This window comes from Lissotriton vulgaris, chromosome 4_1 (assembly GCF_964263255.1).
Source record: "Lissotriton vulgaris chromosome 4_1, aLisVul1.2, whole genome shotgun sequence".
Taxonomy (NCBI): domain Eukaryota; kingdom Metazoa; phylum Chordata; class Amphibia; order Caudata; family Salamandridae; genus Lissotriton; species Lissotriton vulgaris.
This window is the reverse complement of record NC_141691.1, coordinates 1,941,501,311-1,941,523,813: the sequence shown is the minus strand read 5'-3', so window position 1 is coordinate 1,941,523,813 and position 22,503 is coordinate 1,941,501,311. Positions and strand designations below refer to the sequence as shown.

The window sequence follows — 22,503 nt, the reverse complement described above, 5'->3', positions numbered from 1 at the left end:
AAGGGGGACTTTTCGAGAGAATGGTTTCTGAAATAATTGACTAACATAAATTACAAACCAAATGCAGTTTTTCAAAATAGTTGCATTAAAAGCCTTTGATTCGAAAGCTGGATTCAGACTAAATTATTCAAAAATAGATTTTACTAGGGATGATGAGATTACTTTTTGGGATGGGAGTGGAAACGTTCGTACTTAGCAATAACTGGTTTAGCATACAGATACAATTTATTTTTGAAAGCGTTATTTTTTAGAATACTGGGATATTGAGTCTATATAACATTCAACAACCACACAAACTCTGAATGTTAATCAGTGACTAATTCACTACTCTCTTTTTCTCCAGAAAATCTTTCGAAGTAACAGACTCTGCTTTTTCACAGAGGCTGCCCCGTGTATATTCTTGCTTAATGTGCAGATTCGGTAACAACTTTAATACTACTTAGAAGATTCATTAATATAGAAAGAAGTTACCAGTCTTCGACAGGGCAAGGGTGAAGCCGGAGCATGATGTAGCAATTGTGGCTGGTATCTCCTCACCAAAATCCAGCCAGCTTGAATATTTGGAAATAACCATGCATAGTTTAATGCCTCGGGTCCTTTTCTGTCATTTTTATATGATTCGGGGAACTAATCTGATGCGATTTGCCACCTACTGTAATCAGTTGGTCAAATCTGTAGTGGCGTGGAGTCCTGACTGGTCCATTAATGCCAAGAGAAAGAGTTCACTCTGTGTATGTGCGTCTGATATGCCATATTTGGCATCAAAATCTAATAACAACATATATCGCTGAGGGCTTAGTTATTTGTTTTACTCTGTAAGGTTGAAAATCCCAGCACTTTTGTGGGCGGCTTCGCCGTCCCTCCCTGTTTTCAAGTGTATCCCTTCTCTGTTGGCTTCCCCTGGTGTCCATGATATCATCAAGACCTCTACAGGTGGTCCATATGTTTTGTTCCCCCAGCAGCATAATGGACTTTAACTCAATGAAGGGGAGACAAACAACACATGCCCTCCTTTAGTGGGAGGTGGCTTTTGCCTCTTACCTCAGCTACTGTCGGAACAAAGGTTCTTGTTGTAATTTCATGTTGGCTGCTCAATCCTCCAATATTAGGGCATTTACAAGAATTTTGTGTTGCAGGAATAGTCCGCCCTGAGTATCCATAAAGCGTATCACAGGTTGAGGGATCAATGCGGAGTTAAAAATTACTGTATCACAACGTAGCGGTTCCCTATACAAAATACACGTTTCCCTTCCATTTGGAGGAACACCTGGAACCTGTCCAATGGCTAACAGAGAGAAAACGTTAATGCCAGTTTCTCAGTTGCATCAGTCTCATGCATCCAGAAGAGCAGAGTTATAAGGTCTCCTTTGAAAAAGGTTAATCTGTTTCTCCAGCATGTTAGCAAGGACAGATCTAGCATGCTTACCCCAGGCTTAGAAAAACTGTTAGCTAAGCAACTCTCCACCTGGCTAGGACAGTCATTGTCCCCACACATTTAGCACTTAGAATTCCCGCCAGGTAAGAGGAAGAAGTCCACTCTTCTTGTGACTGTAGATGAAATTAGGAGTATTGTGGATTCTGGTTAAATGACTGGGGTCATCATCCTGGACATCTCGGCGGCCTCATGTGACATTGTGGATCATGAAATTATGAGGCAGTGCTTGGCCAAGGAAGACTAGCAGGACCAGTAATTACGAGGTTCACTTCTTTCTTAAACAAAACTACTCAATGGGGTCTTCCCTTTCCCCCTCATTGTCCATTGTCTGTATTCACCCACTCTTTGAGTCTATCAGACAGCGCAAATGTTGAGTCATAGTTTGTGCTGATGACATACAACCAATCATTAGGCATGATTCAAAGGCTCCTGACTCCTAATTCCCATATACATTTGCCTTTAAGATATCCATTTCTAGATAGGATGGAACTTTCTCAAGCTAAATTCCAATACAATGGAACTTCTACTGATTGGAAACAACCCTTAACATGGGGAGCCTTCTGTTTGGGCTCCTTGCATGGGTTTGGTTCCTAAATCTCTTTCCAGATTCAAATCCCTAGGTGTCATTTTCGAATTTTCTTCTGAGTCCAAAGCCATATCTGTTGTGGTTATGGGTCACCAGAAATTTCATATTCCTGTGACCAGCTCAGAACCAGAGTCCGTCCCGGTGTGACCCTGCCAGGTGGGATTAATTACCTTCCTCCCCAAGCTGTAGCATCAGAAGCCTAGCCCTTCACTCCAGGCATTCCCAAGGGATAAGGTCTTCTCTCCAAGAGGGAGAGATGGTTTGAAGCTGCATGGCATCAATAAGCAGCTGTCACCCAGTGCCAGGCACCAGGCCTGCTCTGGGCCATGAAGTCAGCAAGGGGGGAGGGGGCCTTTCAGATACCATGTTGCATGAGACCCCTGGACTACCCCAGCTTGAAGTATCCTAGAGGCCTGTGCAGGAAGGAGGGAGAGAGGTGATGGTGTCATTGCAGGATAGGGCGGAAGTGTCTTCTTGCCAGCCCCCTCCAATTTCTTTTAAAAGGTCTTGCACAGGAAGAGGAGCTCTCTCTGGGGTGGGATCTGCTGAGGAAGACTGGTGCTGGAGACTGGCCCCATGGGCAGTTGGAAGGATGTCTTTGATGTGCCTCCAGGGGTCAGGTCCCGGGCCTGCTCCCAGAAGAAGGCGTTCCAGGAAGAGCAGTTGCGGTAACCTGACCGGCGCCCAGGGAGACTTGCTTGCTCCCAAAGCGGACCAGTTATCCGTCTGGCCATACCCGCTCACACGGCGATCTTCTAAGACGCTGGATGACAGCGATTCTGCCCCGCTGACTACCGAGGCTAGCAAAATGTGAGCTATGACCATTTTGACCAAATTGCGGTTACAGTTACCGAAACGGACTCCTCCAGATTATCATTACCTCTCACTCATGATGCAAGACAAGCTCATGTGATCAGATGCCCCTGACTGCTCATTTACAAGAAACCACTAATTGGGTGCTGCACTATCTCGCAACCCAAAAGGTTGGATTTTTACTCTTTCATTGTAACCAACGCCCAAACAGAACCCTCAATTCAACCGCATCTCAAGGAGCGGCTCCCATGCTGAGAACGATTCCCGTATGGTCCCAAGATAGAACCCCCCTTCGGAATTATTCGCTCTTCCAACAACCGACTGGGTGTTAATAACTATGTTCAGGCAAAATTATTTTCTTGTCCTGATGATGATCCCGTGATACTTGAGCCGGGGATCGAAACGTCGACCATAGAGTAATTCATACACGTACTTCCCCAATTTTTGTATGAATGACTCCAGGATACACTGCTGATTCATAACTAATATCAGTGACCTGTAAGCTCACTCTGTTTGCCTGATAACTCTTTTCTCTTTCACCTTTATTCTTTTACTTTCCCCTCCTTGCATGGCACAGGACTGTGCCCCATTTTTAACCCTTATTCCTTGGGTTAACTGTTGTACTCCTGAGATCTTAATCTTATTGAACCAATAAATATTCCCTGGCCGGCTGGTCTAGGAATACTGACCCATATAGAACTCCACTGTGATCTATATATATCATTTGTTTTCCTCATTCTTGTATGCTCAGGACCGCTTGTTGTTTTGATAAATCCCAGAAGAAGGTGAGGCAGGGGAGTGCAGTTACGCCCTCATGAAGGTGTCTACAGGGCCCAGGCTCTCACTCCTGGGCCCCCGTGAAGTAAAGTTGGGGAGTGCCGTCGCACACCCCTTGAGATGGCCCCCAGGGGCCCAAGAGCCTACCCTGGCCCTAACGAAAATTGAAGCCGGGGTATGCCATCGCACCCCCGTAAAGTGGTTTCAGGGGCCTGGGACCCCAACTCCGGGCCCTGACGAAGACGAAGCTGGGGAGTGCCGTCTTGCTCCCGTGAAGAGGTTCTAGGGACCCTGGGCCCCATTTCCGGGGCCCGTAGAAGAATAGGTCAAAGGGGGGTGAGTGCCAGGACCCTTTCCTGGGTCCTGGTGTCGGTGGCAAGGAAGGAGGACTGCCGTTGCACTACAACGCGGCGGGAGGAAGGAGGGGGGAGTGCCGTTGCACTCCCCGAGAGCCTGCCCGACCGGCTTCAGCATCTGTGTCATCCCACAGGAGCGGGAAGACCAGGATGAATAGCCGGCTCCCACTGCAGCACGCGTGGGTGCTGGCCAGGCAGGGAGATGGCGAGAGCAGCCGAGGGTGGACTCCCCAAGCTTCTCTCCACCTTACCTGCATGTGGGTGCCCGGGTGGGACCAGGCCTCTGATAAATTGAAGAAGTGGCGAGAGGCCACCAACGAAGGAAGCGCAGCTCTCCCTGGAGCAGCGGGAGAGACGCTTCAAGAATATTCATGAGCTGGAGGAAAGCACCCCATAAGCCTTGCGGGCAGTGAAAATCTGCTTGATTTCAGCGTGTGGTGACCCCAGGAAGTTGCGGTCACCACCATTTGAATGCCCGGGTGCAGGATGAGCTGCAGGAGCAACGCCGACTCCTCCAGCCCAAAATTGGAAAGTCCCTTGCCTAAGTCATTGGAGACTTGAAGGAAATAACCCCTCAAGGGTTCAGCCATGTTTTAAAGCCTACCTAATGCTGGAACATTTATTCTACAGTTTGGTGCTGATGTTTAGGACTGCACAGAGATGTCAAAAAGGCTGAACGTTGATTGTTTTCCTGGAGGCATCCCCTAGCGGTGTAAAGGTGCAATTGCAAAGGTGGTGCATTTACATAATGTTGTTTCTTTTGGGGACTGAAAGTCACAAGCAATATATGAAGTAATAAGTAACTTGGAAATAAGTAGTCATGCATTCCGACCAGGGTGCCTGCTTGTACTTACATAATCATGTGATTATAAATGTGATGCCTTTTAGGGGCTGTGATTGACTTGCATTGATCATGTTACCAAATGTAATCAGTACCTGTCATTCCAAGTGATGCTTAGACATGTATTCTTGCTACGGCGTTAGTTGAACAACCAGACTGTCAGCCACTGTGATTTAAGTGTGTATACTGTATGGTCAGTATGAGATGTTCTCAGTCAGGGTGATGTGTCACTATGGCAGGTGTTCACATTATAAATGCTTGTTGAAATAATGGGGTGGGCCGCCACACATATATGTCATGTGAAGATCTTATGGTTTATAGGTTAAACTGTATTTATTTGACTGAATTATGTTTACTATAATGTGATGGCGGGTTGGGCTTTCCAGGTATGATTGCATGCAGTTGTTCTAAGCCATATTGTAACTTTTGAACCCTAACACTACACACACTACACCTGCATGAGGAGGGTGTCTTCTCAAGAGGTATAGGGACAGCAACTGATACCCATATCACAGGTTGGGGTGTAAGCGTGGATTGGATTTCAGGGGGAGAGGAGAATTAGGGCGCCCGGGGTAATTAACATGCTTTTCAAGGGCAGGGTAGGTTTCCACCGGAAGGGCCCCAGCTAGCCTTCCCCTCGCTGACATTTTTCTTGCCATAGGCGCAAGCCAAAACCACTGGAAGGGTGGGGCAGGAGGTTTATTGACCCTGGATAGTGACACCCAAGAGGTTCCCGTGGTGGTGAACCACAAGAAAATATTCTCAAGGTGGGGGGAGGGTGCAGGAGAGTTGTATGTCCGGCAGGCTCCCCAGGTTAACTGGTGGGGAGGTTGAGCAACCCAGGGGTGGGCCATGGTAGTGGGTGGCCCCGAAAAGAGGGTCGTTCTCAAGCTAGGATATGTAGTGATAGCCCCTGGGAACTCTAGGTAGGCTATGTAACCGACCCTGAGGTGTCAGGGTAGGGTGGGTGATTACCCTAGGAAGCAAAAAGATGTCATCCTAAAGCTTGTGTTGTGACTCTGAGGTGGTGGCTGGGGCAATGCCTGGACGAGTGACCAGTCAGGTAGGTCCTAGGGGTTCGGACCCCAGGACTGGGAGCATGAGGGACTTTCCCCAGTTCCGTGCAGAAAGCGGACTTCTGCAAGGTAGTACCACCCTGAAGACAGATGGGGCCCATCTTAGGTGAAGGGACCCTGTGCTTCTGAATAGGGCGGTGCAGGCCAAGCTGGGATCTTGAGGGTCCTTGGCTGAGTGTGATAGTAGCACCCTGAAGACAGGTGGGACCCATCTTTAATGAAGGGACCCCGTACTTCAGAGGGGGGGGGGGTGCAGGCCAAGCAGGGATCTTGAGGGTCCTTGGATGATCTCCCAAGGCGCTAGACCAAAGAGGGCTCTAGAGAGGTGGGCCTGGGTGAATCTGACTCAGGGTTCACAGGCTCTCTGAGGATATTCCAGGAGGAAGGCGCGTCTCTCAGAGGGAAAGGTGCATAGGCCCTGCTCTCCCAGCAGAGAACATGGCTTCTATGCAGGCAGGTCCAGCAGTAATAGGGCAGTACAACAGAGCTCCAGTATTTCTTTCAAAGTCCTAGCTACATGTTCTGGAAAAATTGGTGTCATGGGTCACACAGGTCTGTCTCATGTAAGATGTTCAGTAAGCTGGAGGGGAGTTCCAGGCTATATTCACAAATCTTTAGAGTTGGACTCTGCCACTTTGGCTGAATATATTCCATTATTTTGTATATCCAACCAAACAGTTTTGTAGCAGATTTTCCCTCTTCAGAAGTGCTCCTAAAAAGGGTACTCTGGCCTTCTTGATAGAAGAGTGCTGTTGCCACTGCCTGTGAGGAGCTGGCCAGGTGTAACCTTCAGGTGTCTGTCCTGGAGGGAAAATGTGTATTTCCCCTTGCAGGTGAAGCGCGAATGTACTGGATACTGTGTCACTTTCTCCAGATTAAATCCTGCTTCAGGACTCCATATTCTGTGCAGTGTGCACTCACACTTGATAAATTTCCTGCCCAGCCCAGCTCTCCTGTTGTTTAGTGTTATGGAATAACGTGAGCGATTGTGAGCACCTTCACACCAGTAGCAACTGGCTTGTATCAAAGGTGGTGGGGTGGAGGCGAGGAACCAAAAAAAGGCCACTTACCTTTGCAGTGCGACGTCCTCCTCCCTCGGGTGTCTTCCAGGAAGCTCCAGATGCAGGAAACTGGACTGCCCAATCCGGGCACTGCTCTCACAGCATGAAAGCAGCACCAGGATTGGATAGAGCAGGCTCTCCCAGCGCTCCTAAGAGCACTTGAGGCTATTTCTCTAACCCAGCTGTATAAGACAGCTAGGTTAGGAACTTTAAAATGCGCATGTCTGGCTGGCCATCACAAGATGGCAGACCAAAGAGACATGCACATTTTAAAGCGCACAGCTTCCTGCTGCCGCCACTGCTAACGCCAGCCCCACCCTGTCCTGACACTTAATTCAGGGTGGGTTGCTGAAAAATAAAATGGTAATAAATACACTTTATTACCATTTTATTTTTCAGCTCTGGGGCTTGTGGGGCGACGCTCCTTCACTCATATTTGCAAATGATAATGCTATCGTGTACAAAGTGAGAGAGGGGGTTCGCATTTTGCTGCCTTTCCCATGGAGTTGTGTAGTCACAGAGGGAACTGAGCCCTGCAGGATCCAATTCCAAGGGACCCCATGTCTCGAGGTCGCAGGAAGGTGACTGCAACAACAAGGTAGCTGTCCCATGAATGTCAGACCGCAGGCAACGAGGTCAGTGCCACTCACATATACATTCCGGAAAATGCACATTTTAATATCAATATTTAACAATATTGAACTAAGTGGAAAAAAAATTGTTGGTTTCTCTTTTTTGTGCAATAATAATTACAGCAAAGAGCTGTGAAATAACTCTATGAGAGTAGAAGCCTGATCTCCACAGCTCTCACATTCTTAATAAACCTTGCTGTGTTCAAGCTTTACCTTTGTTCGCAATATATCGCCATGGCTGTCATATGGGATGTAAATTCACGAAGGCCTTTTCTGTGAGTAAGCGTGACTTACACCAGGCTTAAGCACTATTTACTCCTGATTGTTTTGGGAGTAAGATACACTCTCTAATGGGATTGGGCTTTGTGAACCAGACCCAATGCAAAGAAACCTCTGTCCACGTGACCATCTGTTCAAGCCAGGAGCAAGAGCTCATAGGGCCCTGTTATGTATAGGGTGCACTTTCCCTGATTGTGACCTGGCGCACCTTAAAACAGGTGTGCCAGGCGCAAACAGGAAAAGTTTGGCCTATTACATAGAATGCGCGACCCCAGGGCAGCCGGGAACTCGAGCTGTCCTGGAGCAGCGCATTCAAGTGAAATATGGAGCGGCTTTGAAGCAGCCACTCTGTGTTTCACTGTGCAGGTGGCAATCTGCCTGCACTTTTAAAGGGGATTAGAGATACTGCACCCGCCTGTAAGGTGGTCCATGGGACCCCTTTCCTCCCTCAATAGGGATGCTCTCCGGGAGCGTACAGACAGCGTGCCACCTTTTACGTGCTGCTCTGTCAGCGCGCCTCTTGAGAGCTTCTATGGCTCTGCGCCTGCGTCTGCATTAAGGCGCGAGCTCAGAGGCAAAGTGATTCCCTCAGTTGCATAGGGCAGGCCCCCATGCAAATGTGGGGATGCCCCCTGAAGATTGCGTTGGTGTTTTATGTGCGCCAGCGCTATCGATATTAAAGAAGGAGCAGTACAAGTGTCTGCGGCCCCATCTGTAATACCAAAGCGCCCCGGGGCACTTTATGTAATATGGTCAGGCCCGGACTGGCCGTTGCGGGCACCGGGCAATTCCCCGGTGGGCTGCATGGTTGGGGGCCGGTTTTGGGCCCCTGGGGCCGTTTCTGTTACAGGGCCGTTTTTGCTGCAAAAACGACCCCTGGGGCCGTTTTTGTTACAGGGCCGTTTTTGCTGCAAAAACGGCCCTGTAACAAAAACGGCCAAAAACCGGCACTGGCACAGAGCACAGTCGCGCCCCACCTCCCTCCCTCCGGGGTGGGGGGTGGGGGTGGAAGGGGGTGGGAGAAGGGGGGCCGGCCGAGCTCTTTGCCAGGGCCGGTTCTGGTTCCCAGTCTGGCCCTGAATATGGTCCCAAGTCCAATACTTCATGTTTTTACATTTTCAAACAATCTGCAAAGAGGAATCAGCCTTTCCAAGATGTCCGTGCCTGCATTATTACTCACTGACCACGCTTCCTGAGGGATGACCACAGGCTGCTAGGTTAAAATGTAGCCTTCAAATTACAGGGCCCAGCCCCTCCCAGCTGAGTACAGGGCAGCAGCCCTGCACAGGCACTGGGATTCCCGCCTAAACCACTTGAACATGCTCCACAGTAAGTTATCATAACAAGTCAGGGTATAAATAGTCCCCTCTGAGCGCTGCACTTGTTCTGTTGGTTCAGTCTGTTCAGGGATGTATTTAACTGTCTTTTTAGTCACTGTACTGGGAAATGCATCAAGTTCATGCCTCCATTCATCACTGTGTGAAAGAGGCCTTGAAAGCCTGTGCGACATTTGTGGTCATATGCTTTATTCTGTAAAACCACCGAAAAGGAGATGCTGTTTGAGAAAGGCTATACAGAACAAAGAATGCGCACATGGCTGTGATTGTGGTCTCTGAGGTCTAGCCAGAGATTAAAATAAAGCATGTCATTTGAGGCTTTGGACTTTCAGGCTTTGCCTCGTGTGTTGCTAAAGTTGTCTCGGCTTGAAGCGTGGCAGCAGTGGGAAGCAGGGGGCTTAAAGGAGCCGTCGTAAACAGCTGTCTGAAAGAGGCTCCGCGGCGGCGGCATCGCCTCTGCTCCGGGGACATTATTTCAGGCTTTCGTGGTAATCCCGGTGAATCTGGATGGAGGAGGAGGGAGAGACGGAGGGACAGAAATGGCCTTCATGGGGTGCGTTGGTTCAAGCCCCTGGTTTCGAACCGGGCAAATGCCACCTGAAACAAATATTATTACTGAACTGTAGTGATATTATCCCTGTGGTGTTTGTGGCCGATTACAAGTTTTCTTGTCTGCATGTGGATTACCGTGTTGTTTCGGCCTTATTGACAGGTGCAACTGTAGAGTCTTCTGCTTTCTGCATGATTTGCCCCCTACAAATAGCAATAAGCAAGGAGGAAATCCCCAGGTACAAGTCCTGCTTATGCTCCACTAAGAATATGAAATCGAGTGCCAACCTTGTGTTCATGTGGATTTTACAAGAGAAGGAAAATTGTGCATGTACAAAAAGTGAATAAACTAGGGGTGGGCATAACTGGTGTAATTCTCTCTAGCGTAACTACTCGTCATTACTGCATACTTACTGCAAAGGTAATCATAATTATGCGTAATTTCATGAGAAATGTAATCCAGCATGTAGTGCTATTTTCTTAGTGAAAAATACACCCTCACGTCCAAAACGTGCCAGTGGATGCATTTTGCGCTAAGAAAATAGCACAAAATGCTACAGGACACGAGCAGCAGTAGCCACTGACTCTTGTGCTCTCTGCGATTGTTGTTCGTGTGCTTCTGGAGTAGGATTTTTGCCCCAAATTACTCTTAATTACTCCAGCTGCCATAATTGCATCATTTTGTTAATTTTGCTTTACAAGAGTAATGCGTAATTACTGAAATTACTCCGATTACTCTGGCGTAATTAAAATTTCACTCAGGCATAGAATAAACATGCATTTGAACCTGTAATTTATTTTTCTGTCTACAAAACCCCATCCTTGCACTTCCTTGACATATTTAGAGGCTTACTTACTTTCAATATGGGAAAAAGTGCCGTCCTGGAGGCGTAAGGGGCCTGTAAATTAGGCCCTTAATGCTTGCTCTCCTCTCCCCTATGGAAAGACATTCCTTCTGGGTGATAAAGTATCTTCTAAATTGATGATCGATGCCAACAAACATATGGGTCTGTGAATACTAACTTTAATTTACATTTTAAATTCAATCCCGCACCAATCCCTAAATTTATGAGAGTAAAATAGGCAGAAAAATGGCACTAATCATGATCCTGTGACCCAAGACATGTACTTTTGCATTTGTAAACTGCTGTTTGTGCGCACCTAAGAGGAAACATCATGAACACAATTATTTGTGAATGGGGCTCTAAAGTGCCTGAGTGTGATGGAGGAATATCCTACCAATTGGTGCATCTGGAATTCTTCTACGAGGAATAACTTGGTGCAAGTTTTTGTAGGATGTCTACACTAGTCTAGCCACATCCTGGAACAGACCAATGGTAAATAGTTATTTTCTTAGTATGAATTGATTGCAGTTTGTAACCTGTTTGCTCAATGATCTCAGTATGAGCCTTTGAATCTCTTGATATTATGAATATCTGTGAGCAATCCAGAGCCTAATTCAGTTACTCCCTTTCTGGTACCTACAGGAATTTAGAGGTACAAACCAAGAACTTTAGCGTCAAGTTAGATTTATCGAAGTCCTCTACAGATGCCTGAAAAAGTGCATCTGTCACATGTGTTAAATCCAGAGATGCCCAGGAGTTCAGTCCATCCATAAGAAGGGCCACTTAAAAAGTATCCACTGCCCCCACTCAGTAGTAATTTGCTTAGACGTGTGCCTTTGATCTTTACAGCAAGAGAGATGGTAACTCAATGAGCACGAGTTTTTATCATCTTGTCAGTAAAACACAGAGTCAGGTTAAAAAGCAGCTGCATAACTCAGATTTGGACCCCACAGAGTGGCCTGGACAAGTGTCAGGTTGCAAGAATTCAGAAAAATATATTCTGTGTGCCCGTGTAGGACCGCTTGGAAATCTCCTTGAAGAATAACAGACGATCAACGGGTTAAAATCATAAAGCTATAGAAGGTCACTTGAGAGGGATCTGAGCAAATCAAAGCTTAAGTAAAATAGTCTTAAGTGCTGCAGGCGCTCCTGAGGCTAGAAATGAGCTTGCTTCATGATAAAAAAATGTTCTTTCAGGCTAGCCTCAGCCATGATGAGAATCCTTCTAAGAATACCTTCCCTCATCTTTGTGAAAATGGTGATTTAAGTCCATAAAATTATCCCATGTCGATTAAAGGGATTTCAGGGGTAATCACATGAGATTGTTCAGAATGTATTGGATTTCTACCTTACAGGTGAAACCAACTACCTCCAGTTCAGATAACTGTTCAAAGCGGGGCTATTCAGGAGTTCCTTTGCCTGAAGTCTACCCCTTTAGCAGGGGATTGGCTGGTGCTTGATTGGATCTCTTCTGCATCCGGCTGGATGCTCATGCTGCTAAGGATTTTTATATTTTATATTCCTGTATGTGCTTTGCCTATGTTCTACCTACCTAAGCACTTTGAAGTTACAGAAAAATGACACTTGGAGCATTATAAAACTTAACGAAAAATAAATGTTCAAAATTGACACAATTGACTTTCTAAGAACAGAGATTGCTTCTCAAGAGCATCATTTGGAGAATTCCAAGCTGGCTGTGCCCTGCCTGCCCTCTTTCAAATTATCTTAGTCAAAGTTTAAAATCTATAAAACTATTTTTGCAATGCAGGTGTGGTTATTCTAAGGCTAGCAACACCTGCACAGCATATTCATTGCCACCCTCCTCCGAAGAAACCTGACAAGACCTTAAGCACACCATCATCTCACCACTTCTGAAGGAACTGTCTGCTGATACCGATATCGTTTCACAGTATTTCGTCAGTCTTTCTTGGTCTTGTTATGACTTAGAAATAATTGAGACAGTTGTCAACCCACCAATCTCCACTGGACCTCAAGGCCAAAGGAAGCTTCCAGAGGAACCCGGTGCAATGAGTTTGAACATCAGGTAGGACTCCTCATTGCCTGGATCATGGCATCCGTCTGCTTCATTATGTTTGAGGAAATGGAAAATCTTCATTCTCAGGGATCTTACTAATATCAATAAAGAACTTGGCACAGAAGCTGAAATATGAAAAGACATCTTTATTAAATTTAATAAGTGAGGCCATGTCACACAGAAGCCGTAGCAAATGAATGAGGTAGTCTGAGGAATACAGAGAACAGAGGCCTTATATATGTTTTAGAGTTACAAAACTCAGCATAAAAGAAAGGGGGCAGTCCTAGCTTTTGCAAGCATGCAAAAACCCAACATTCCTTCTTACACAAGCTGGACAAACCCATAATAAAACACCACAACCCATATCGTAAACAGGTCATAAAAAGAAGGAACAGAAATAGATTAGAGGTAGGATAAGGGGTGTGTATGTGCATACCAAACTTTACAATCTTCTGTGCTCTGATCCTTAATCTTGATCAGCTACTGGGCAAGGAACCGGTCTAACAAGGTCAGCTTCAGGCAACAGGGTCAGTTCACTCAGGTCATCCAGCAGTCAGCTAAAGTCATCTGCCTATGTGAGGGCAACTATAAAATGGCTGCCATGCACAAAATGGAACACATGGTTCAGAATGAAATCTCCAAATACATAATGAATCCATGTGTGTAACATAACGAAAACACTCATACTTGCTGAATTCACTGTTTACGGTTCCCTGTTACCAAAATCGTAACAGAACGACGACCTTTATGACCCAGGTTCAGAATTCACGGAACCTCATGTCTCTGATACAAAGATCACACTTTTGCTCAGCCGTCCAGAATTCTATAGTCAGCAACGCTGAACTTTACCACAGAATCACGTGGGTGAAATACATTTGTTGGAATCCGAAAACAAATTAAGGCTCATCATTGTGAAATACCCTACAAAACCACCTTGGAAGGGCTTTTCTCAAGTTCAGACAATCTTAAACCCATATTGTCACGCAGACCTTCGGATAGAGCCAATCTTGTTGTTCAAAGGTATCAGCCAGCTGCTTGTTCATTGGTACTGCTGTCCTGCTGGTCAGGCCTTGGATTGGACACTTTTTAATGCCATCCTTGGCCACCGGCCGGCACCAAGGCCTCAGATCAAACAGCTATACATAAAGTCAGAGCTCTGAAGTTGCTGCAAGAAGATTTTCTATTATCTTATACAAACTCAAATAGGCAAGCTTTCATTTTCTATGTGCCTTTCATATATTTTACTTACATGGTCACAAATTCACTTTTCACCAGTCAGAAGCTTAGAATATACTAGTGTACAGATTCCGTGTTACCAGTCCCACATGGATTTTTAGTCAGATTTCAGTGCACGTGCAAAAAGAAATTCACAATTGTATGTGCATTTATCCATTAATACAGTGCATTGTAGTTTTGTTCTTATTTTGCCCTAGTTTGATCGTGATTACAAGATTTGTAATGTGCTTCATTTTTGCTAATTTCCCTATGGACCCCAGGTCTAATTTATAGCTCAGTCAGGGAACTCGCCTGACAGGGGTAAAGTTATGTGATCTGCTCGGAGCCAAGCAAAGCCACCTTCTTTGGAAAGAAATGGCTTCCAGCGGGGTTTTGGAAAGCAAGTCAGTGAGCACACATGCCAAAACCAGAGTTTGCAGACCAAGTTGATTGTGTTTGGCAAGGAAGTTGTCTCTTTGGGAGTGTAGTAAATTCTCAATGAGACGTTCTTAATGAGCACAATGCCACAGCACAAATCAGCATCTCAAGCAGAGAAAATGAGTCCTAAAACTGCATTTTTAATTAGTTGTAATGAACATCACATTTTAACTTTCCTTGATTGAACTGGTCACACTCATGCGCGTCATCATCGGCTGCAGCCACTGCTTTGCGTCCAGTGTTCTTCTGTAATTTTTCTACTTCAATTCTATTTTTGAATGTTTTAAAGCTCTGATTTTAACAAATGCAATATTTGCGTTTCACGTGCATCTGTCTTCACTGTCTATGAAAGTAATTTGATGGGGACCGCGTTATACCTCATACACAGTCAATGTGCTTGGCTCCTGATTCTCTGCCTTGAATGCACCCAAAGCGATACAAAAGGGGATGATGGACGGAGCGTTTGAGCAAATCAAACACTCACCCCCAGTAAACTGATCTGGGTTTAATCCATCACCATTCTTTAGCTCACTCAGCCACCCCAGTTCAGACAAGGCCATATGCAAATCAGTCTGACCCTGTGCCTCATGGGAACAGTCCAGCCCGAACTGCCAAGCCATGTCTTCCCTGGACCGGAAACAAGCATCCTGGGACCGGTTTCGGATTCATAACCCTCATCAGCCAGGCTATCTTGAATCCAGTGGCCAAGTGAGCAAGGGACTCACGTCTGAGCATACCCTGTTGCACCCAGGCACAAGAAGGATGTGATTTCTCTAATTATTAGCAGAACCGACAGGGGCTTTTTGAGGCTTGACCCATTCCAGAGTTTCGGATCTGATTGTCAGCAGCCACGAGTGTGCAACAAAACAAATAAATTCATGACGTCAATCATTGGTAGGTTAAAGGCAAATGGCCCAAACACAAGACTGACAGGAGCTCCAACGCTTAGAAGCAAAAAGGGCAGTGAGTGTAGCGTGAGGTAGCTTTGGTGTCACATTTTAGGAGTAAATGTGTCATTTCAGGGGATATTTACAACAAAAGTGCTGTGTTATGTCAAAATTGTTAACGCTGCGCTCTGACTTTTTTAAAATGCAGGGATGCGCTGTATTTACAAAAATACAACGGACCCCTGTGTTTCTCCTCGCGGAGGGGCTAATAAAGCTACCTGGTGCCAGTGCAGGCACCCTTGCGGCATGTTGCAAAATGCAGCACACATGGAAAGAGGAAAAAACGAGGAGAAATTAATCATTTCTCCTTGTATAGCCAGTTTAAGACCAGATAATCCCTGGTCTTAGTTTTTGGCGCTGCCCCAGCCTTGTAAATATGCAGCAGCGTCAAAAAGCAATGGTTGTTGCAGTGGAACACACACTGATACACCCATTGCACACCCCTTTGACACTAAGTGAAGCGTGAAAAGGGGCCTTATTTACAAGGTGACGTTAATGCTGCTTCGTAAATAAGGAGAAGGGTATATCGCCTTTTGCGCCTCCTAACGCCACCCCTGGGATGCCGTTAGAATCTGATGCATTCACAGGTTTATGAATCCTTGTAAATCTGGGAATACCTTGAGTTTTGTTGGCGTTGCGTGGGAACACCCATGGAACGCCCTTTTTATGCAGTGTTCTGCATAAAAGGGGCACATATTTACAAGATCATGAAAAGCCACACAAAGTGGCTTTATGTGGCCATGTAAATATGTTGTGGCACATTGTGCCACCGGTGCATCAAAAAAGTGATGCTCTGGCGGCACAAAAGTGCTTTTAGGGCCTTGTAAATGACGCTCACTGTGTGTTAATATATTTCATGTGGCTCTCCTGAAGGGCATGGATTACGTCCTCCTGACCTTATATTGCCTTCCCCAATGTTGCAGTTCCTCTCGTTGCCTCCTATGCATGCCAAGTTTCAATATTATTTTACAAGTGTCTATATTAGAATAGTTCCTCTGTCTTTAGACTATGTACAAATCTTCATATCTGGATAAAAATGATTGAGCATTTTTATCAAATATCATGTACATTGTTTCTAAACGTTTTTAAATGGTTTCGACCTTCGCAGCATGTTTCTGTTTTGAAAAAAACACAATTAAAGTAATTAAAGTGAAGTAACTGCTCACTCAAGTGCATCTGAAAATATCCTACCTCTCTGTAGGCTCAGGCGAAATTGCGAAAAAAAAATTTTAACCATACAGTGTGACAGTTTTTAAATGCTTGCCAACTTGGACATGGGCATCTAAAAGTTAAGGAGTTTTTAAGTAAACATGAAAGATGGTCAAAATATCTTCTAATTGTACCATTCAATATGAAAGAAATCGTGCAAGTCCTATATTTAGCAAGCACATTTTTCTGCCCAAAAAATATTCAGCAGGAACATTTGCTCTGGACAATTTTATGTAAAGTGCACAAACCTTGCTTCACGAAGTGCAATGGTGGTTCTAAATTTCGCGCAACTCTACTGGAGGAGTATTTTTTTGTTTGCTTCTCCATCACCTCATAAGAAGTTCGGGTCTTTTCTCTAACTTGAAATATAAAAGTGGAACTAGTACCCGATTTGTAATTTATACATTCACTGGCTCAACAATGTCCTCCGTCCAGTGTTGGCGCTGCCGAATGCTGTGTTGCTGAATATTAAGGCTGCGGAATTTTGATTCCACCTCAAGCATTTTTTTCTCACCGTTATAGATTATTTTTTATCCTCGCTTTTCGTCTTTGTCACTGTTTTCTTATCTTTCTCTTCCTCCTTCTTTCTTTCTTTTCCACCTTTCTCTCTTTTGCTCGAGGTCAAGGTCTGATGAAGAAAAAAATCCAGGTCGCCAAAAATGAGTGCAAGCTCTTATAACCTGCCCCACCAGCACAAATTAAGTACTGTCAGTGGACAAATAAATAAATGGTTTATATGGAAACCAGTGCCACCACTTTACTGTCCATGTTGTTAATTTTCATTGGTGTCCCTTGCTCAGCATAGCATTGCTAAGCACCTGCTTTGAACAACCAAAAATGCAGCTGTCGTTCCAGGCAGAGAGCAAGCTGCAGAGCAAGTGTTCACTGAGAGAATAATTTAGCAAAATGTGCTTGGGCCGAGCATCTTCACGCTACTGCACAAAGTTGTAATGCCGAGCTGCACGAAGCCGCACAGTGACGCAATCAATACTTTGTCGTTGCTTTTCCTTAATATGCTCAGCATCCTGAAACTGACACCGGTTAATGAGGCAACACAAATTACAATTACGCTTGGGTTATCCGGTTAAATTGATAACGGCTGTATTTACGAGAGTCACCGGGGCATGTGCACAAACAGCCCGGAATTGGAATTCTGGCACGAGGCGCGCGCCTTTCAGCGGTGCCAACAGCGCGAGCGACAATGAACGAGGGCGGTAGACACGGGACTGCTGGAGTGTTCGAAATAAAGCAGGGAGACCCGGTTTAGAAAACCAAAACCGGGCCAGGGACACAAAGTGCATACATTGACAGCGCCAAGTCTGAAAAAATATTGAAAACACAGACAATGAGACGCTATGGGGTAGACAAGTACCTTTTACACACAGTAATATCTGTGTTTATTAAATTGCTTTCTGCAAGAGTGTTTAAGTATTCCTGCATTGCAACACGTGAAAATGTAACTCCCTAGGTTTTCAGTTGACCCTTTCTGGAAGATGGTTGGCATTGTTGATGATCTTAGGAAATCTGCCACTGGTTGGAACACTGATGCTGAAATGTTACCAGAGCTCTCAACCAAACCCCTGATTATCCATTTTTGGGAAATCGCTATCATTTAACATAACATGTATTTGCAAAGCTCACGTTCACCAGAGGGCATCTTGGCTCTGTATAACAGATGTTTATTGTTACCCAACTCAATGGTACTAATTTTATCAACCTCAAGAGGATAATAGGCTGAATGAACCCACGGGGATTTGAACCTGTGACCATGAGGTCAAACACAGGCCCCTATAGTAGACACATTAGTCCCCTAAGCCATCAGACCGACTCTTTCTCTGAAAGAATCAGAGCAGGCCATCCGAGAGTGTATATCTGGCTCACCAGATTACCCATGTCCCCCTCAAATTTTGATCCCCAGTCTGAAGGTCATACATTATTTCCCGAACCAGCTTTTCAACTGCTCTGTCCAGACTGCCACAGCTCCACCTGCTGGAAACAGGCCAGATTAGTACCCCTCCTAAAAAAGGAAGACCTGGGAGTGATATCTGAGATGGAGTAGGAGTTGGGTAAACCTTGAAGGGCGCGGTGGTCAAAGGTTTAACATTGGAACTCATTTATTTAAGGACATAGCGTTCCTCCAGAGGGGTGAACGTCCCTAAAAGTTGAATATGCTGAATACATACGCTCATTTTACTAAAGCTCTTAGTGGGACAAAGCTGGATTTCGTAGTCATTGAGGTCACTTTGCCTCTCTCGTGAATGTTGTCTTCTTGGCGTGGTCCCAAGACCTGCAATAAAAGTGATGAAGTCCCACTTTTTCAAGATGCCGGAGAAGACACTTACATACTTTCCCACAGGTTTTCAAGAAGCAGCTCCCAGGTTCCGGAGCCACAGAACCATTGCAGGCCATTTCAAACTAGATAGGACAGCTGTTTTTCTATGTATTCTGTATATGGTGACAGCTTTCTTGACTTTTGAAGAGGCAGTTCAGTCCCTGGGTGTCAACAGAAGGCACGAGAAACCTCAGGCTTCTTCAAAGTTAGGTCAGGAAGAATTGTCCTTCTTTTGAGCATTCCAGGTCCAGGGGTGATTTGTGAGAAAGTGCCATTTTTCCAGTGCATCACTGGTGACATTCTCTGACCCAGTTCCTGCAGAATTTTTACCAACACTTTCACTCTTTTGCAGCACGTCCATCATTGCATGCCTGCTAACTAACCCAGAAGCTGTCGTCCAAGATGACAGGGATCTGGCTTCACTCTTCACAGATTAGAGATGTCTTTGGAATGGCAAAAGTGTGCAATAGCCCTGGGTCCAAACCCCACCTTTCAAGGGGTCCCCTCATAAAGTGAATGGGTTAATCAGAAATCTCTCTCCTATGTCAATTTCTCTGTCTCGACCTCTCTATCTATCTCTGCTTACGTCTATAGCTGGCTTTGACTATCTCTACCTACCCTGACCCCACTATTCGCTAAATTTGTATCTCTTTCTTTCCTATCTCTTACTCTTTAATCTCTCCCTGCCTTACTTACTCTTTTACCTCTTTATGTTCTTGTCTATGTAAATCCAAGTGTTCGACAGCAGTTATCCCTGCACAAGTCCTGTTGAAAGCTCCATTGCCTGCAGCCATGTGGAAGGGATTTTTTGCAGTTGTGAATGTGGGAGAAAACTGATATCTCAGTAGCACGAGATTTCAAACATTACCTTGTGAAGGAGCCCCGGTGTGTTGGGCTCTTTGATGCATAGTGGGGCACCCCGAGACATAGTGGGATGTGGGTTTATAGGGGAATAGGGTGGGAAGTTATTAAATTGCCTCAAATTGTAAAGCGCTCTGATATACTTTGGGACCAAGTTCGCGCTATATAAAACTTTATAAATAAATAAATAAATAAAAAGAAAATAATCAGTGCTTGATCATGTTTTCTTCTTGGTGCCTTTTGACTGGCGGATGCTGGACACCTTGAGTAAAGGGCTTATTTCTGTGCCATAATTTTTTTAATTTTAACATTGAAGTCCATATTGCTAGGCACCATGAGAGCGCGAATAAACTTCAAATTGGTAATTTAAAGTTGTCCTCAAGGAGTGCCCGAAAATATGTTTTGCCTATAGACTCAAAATCCATAAGTGGGCACAGTGTCAATCACCTCTTTGGTTCTGCCCGATGGAAATAAGGAACCGCCACCACTCCCTGATCTAGGAACAGGTGTCAACTCTTTGGGAGCAGAGGCTGAAGTCTGAGAGGGTTTTGCCACCTATGCTACCTCTTGGTAAATTCATGTAAAACAACAGGCCTCAGTCTAATCTCTTTGTTGAACATCTGTTTCTGTGCTCTCCTGTGCACTCCCAAGTGCCTCATTCCTAGATATGTGACTAGTGAGGACCCCCCAACCTCCCACTTTCAGAAGTTTCACTGGCACAGGAGCTTTTCACGCCTCATCAAAGCTAAACCACGAACAGACGGAAGGCTGAGCAGAACTGAATTAATTTCTATTGGAACTTTTGGGCAGCACAAACTATGTATGAAAAAGTTATTGTTTTAAATAGATACATATACTATAGCCTTATAGCCCGCCGTAGCGGGATATACCGGCTATTTAAGGCCCGCTCCAGCGTAAAGGGACCGAGACGAAGGCGAGGGACTTTAACAAGGGACCGGAACTTTAATAGCCAATATAGCCCAGCTACGAAGGGCTATAAGCCTATTAGAACATCATGCCACTAGAGGGAAGAATGTTGCATCAAATAAAACAAAGGCCTCTCAGGGTTAAAGGGGTTTAAATTCCCTCTGCTCCGAGAGGCCTTTGAAAACAAAATTGGAATATTGCTTTGTGGGCCTTTACCGGCCCGTAAAAGCATGGAGCACTCCATTGTCTTCAATGGAGCTCCCAACATTCCAATGTTCTAATAGTGTGTACGGCATTAAGGGCCATGAAGATGTAAAGGAAGATCAATTTACACAACATAGTGACGGATTAAACCCTGTGGAGGCCCCTGGGCAGTCGAAATTTCGCCCCCCCTCACACAAATTATCTTCTAATACATTTTTAATTTTACCAATCCCAATTTTTATAAACTAATTTGATTACACAAAACTAAATATTAACAATTATTAATGTTATGTAACAAAAATATATTTTTTAGTTTTAATAAACCAGCAAAACTTTAATTATTCAATGGGTACCCTACATTAATACAGTATTTTCTCTAAAGAGACTTTGATGTAGATTTCCTTTCTTTGAGTTGAGTCATTTTTTCTATCTTTTGGAAACAATTTAAGAAAGCTTTACTGTAATTTTCCTTCAAGATCAAATCAACATTATTTTGATCTGTTGTTGCGGATTACTAAAAGGAGCGGGCCCATTAGGCGGGTGCCTTTCTTTACCTATTTTGTAATCCGCAAACTGACACAACATGATGGATTTGTAGTGAATAAAATACTGCCACATACCTCAAAAAAGGTCACATTCGTCCCATGTCAGTGACACACAGACTGAAATAGGTGTGTCTGCCTTAAGAGCTACAGAAAATCCATATTGACCAATTGTTTTCTTTCACATAAAGACCTAGAGGAACGTGCTTCAAATGTAGTTTAACTACACTCCTATGAATAGCCTTTGCTGCCAAACACTATTGTCTAGGCAGGACGTTTGTCAGGCAGGGACATTTTGGCCTGAATGGACGTTAGTCTACCCTTTAAGATTTCTTGGTAGAAAAATGGTTTTAAACAGTGGCTAGAGCAAGTTTTCATCCTGTTTATTCACATTCCCAAAATAGGTTAACTAAAGAACTAATGAGTAGGCTTAGGAAAATGAAGCCATTTGCCCATAGTTAGTTTGGTCATTTAGAAAGAAAAAAAATGAAACCTGGTTTCATAGTTCAAAAGCAGACAATTAGCCAATAGACAACAACTTCCCTACCAGCTCCAGAATTGTCACAATCCGGTTTTAATTTTTGCAAATGGTTGTCATCCCTTTCTGCTTTTAAAGGTATTTTAAAAAGTAAATTGCCATAAAACATAAATTGAAAATTGAAAATAAATCAGATAATTTAATGTGTTCTGAATAAAATAATGTGGGCCATAACATTATCCAACTCATAATCTTATTTATGAGCACTGAAGTCAATCTTTTATTGTAGCTGGTTATTTACATTACTGATTCATTTGCTTTCGAGGCATGATGTTGTGTCTATTTTATTCATGCCACATTTGTATTCCAATTACACCTTTCCTTCTATTAAAATGGTCCTGGTGAGCAAGTTGGTCTTGCACGAGTTAAACCTCCACATAAATAAGCGGTAGGGTTACAATGCATGCGGATACCACTCGTCTTCTGTTTGTGAATGGACCCACCTGGCAATCAATCCATCAATATTTGTCTAGTGCGACTAATCACCTTGGGGGTGGGGGGGGAGGGGGTATCAAGGCGCTGTGCTGCAAGTATCAGTCGAACAGCCCAGTCTTGAACCTCTTCCTGAAGTGGGCCAGTGAGGGTGCCGTAGCGAAGTGGAGGGGGAGGGGGTTCCAGGCTTTGGCGGCAAGGTGGGAGAATGAGCGTCCTCCGGAGCGGCTGCGGCG

The 22,503-nt window shown here is 44.8% G+C and overlaps 1 protein-coding gene across 1 annotated transcript in view; it reads left to right on the top strand.

The window, feature by feature from the left end:
- Positions 1 to 22,503, top strand: part of COL22A1 (collagen type XXII alpha 1 chain) — a 994,625-nt gene that overhangs the window by 563,482 nt on the left and 408,640 nt on the right. The window lies entirely within an intron of this gene.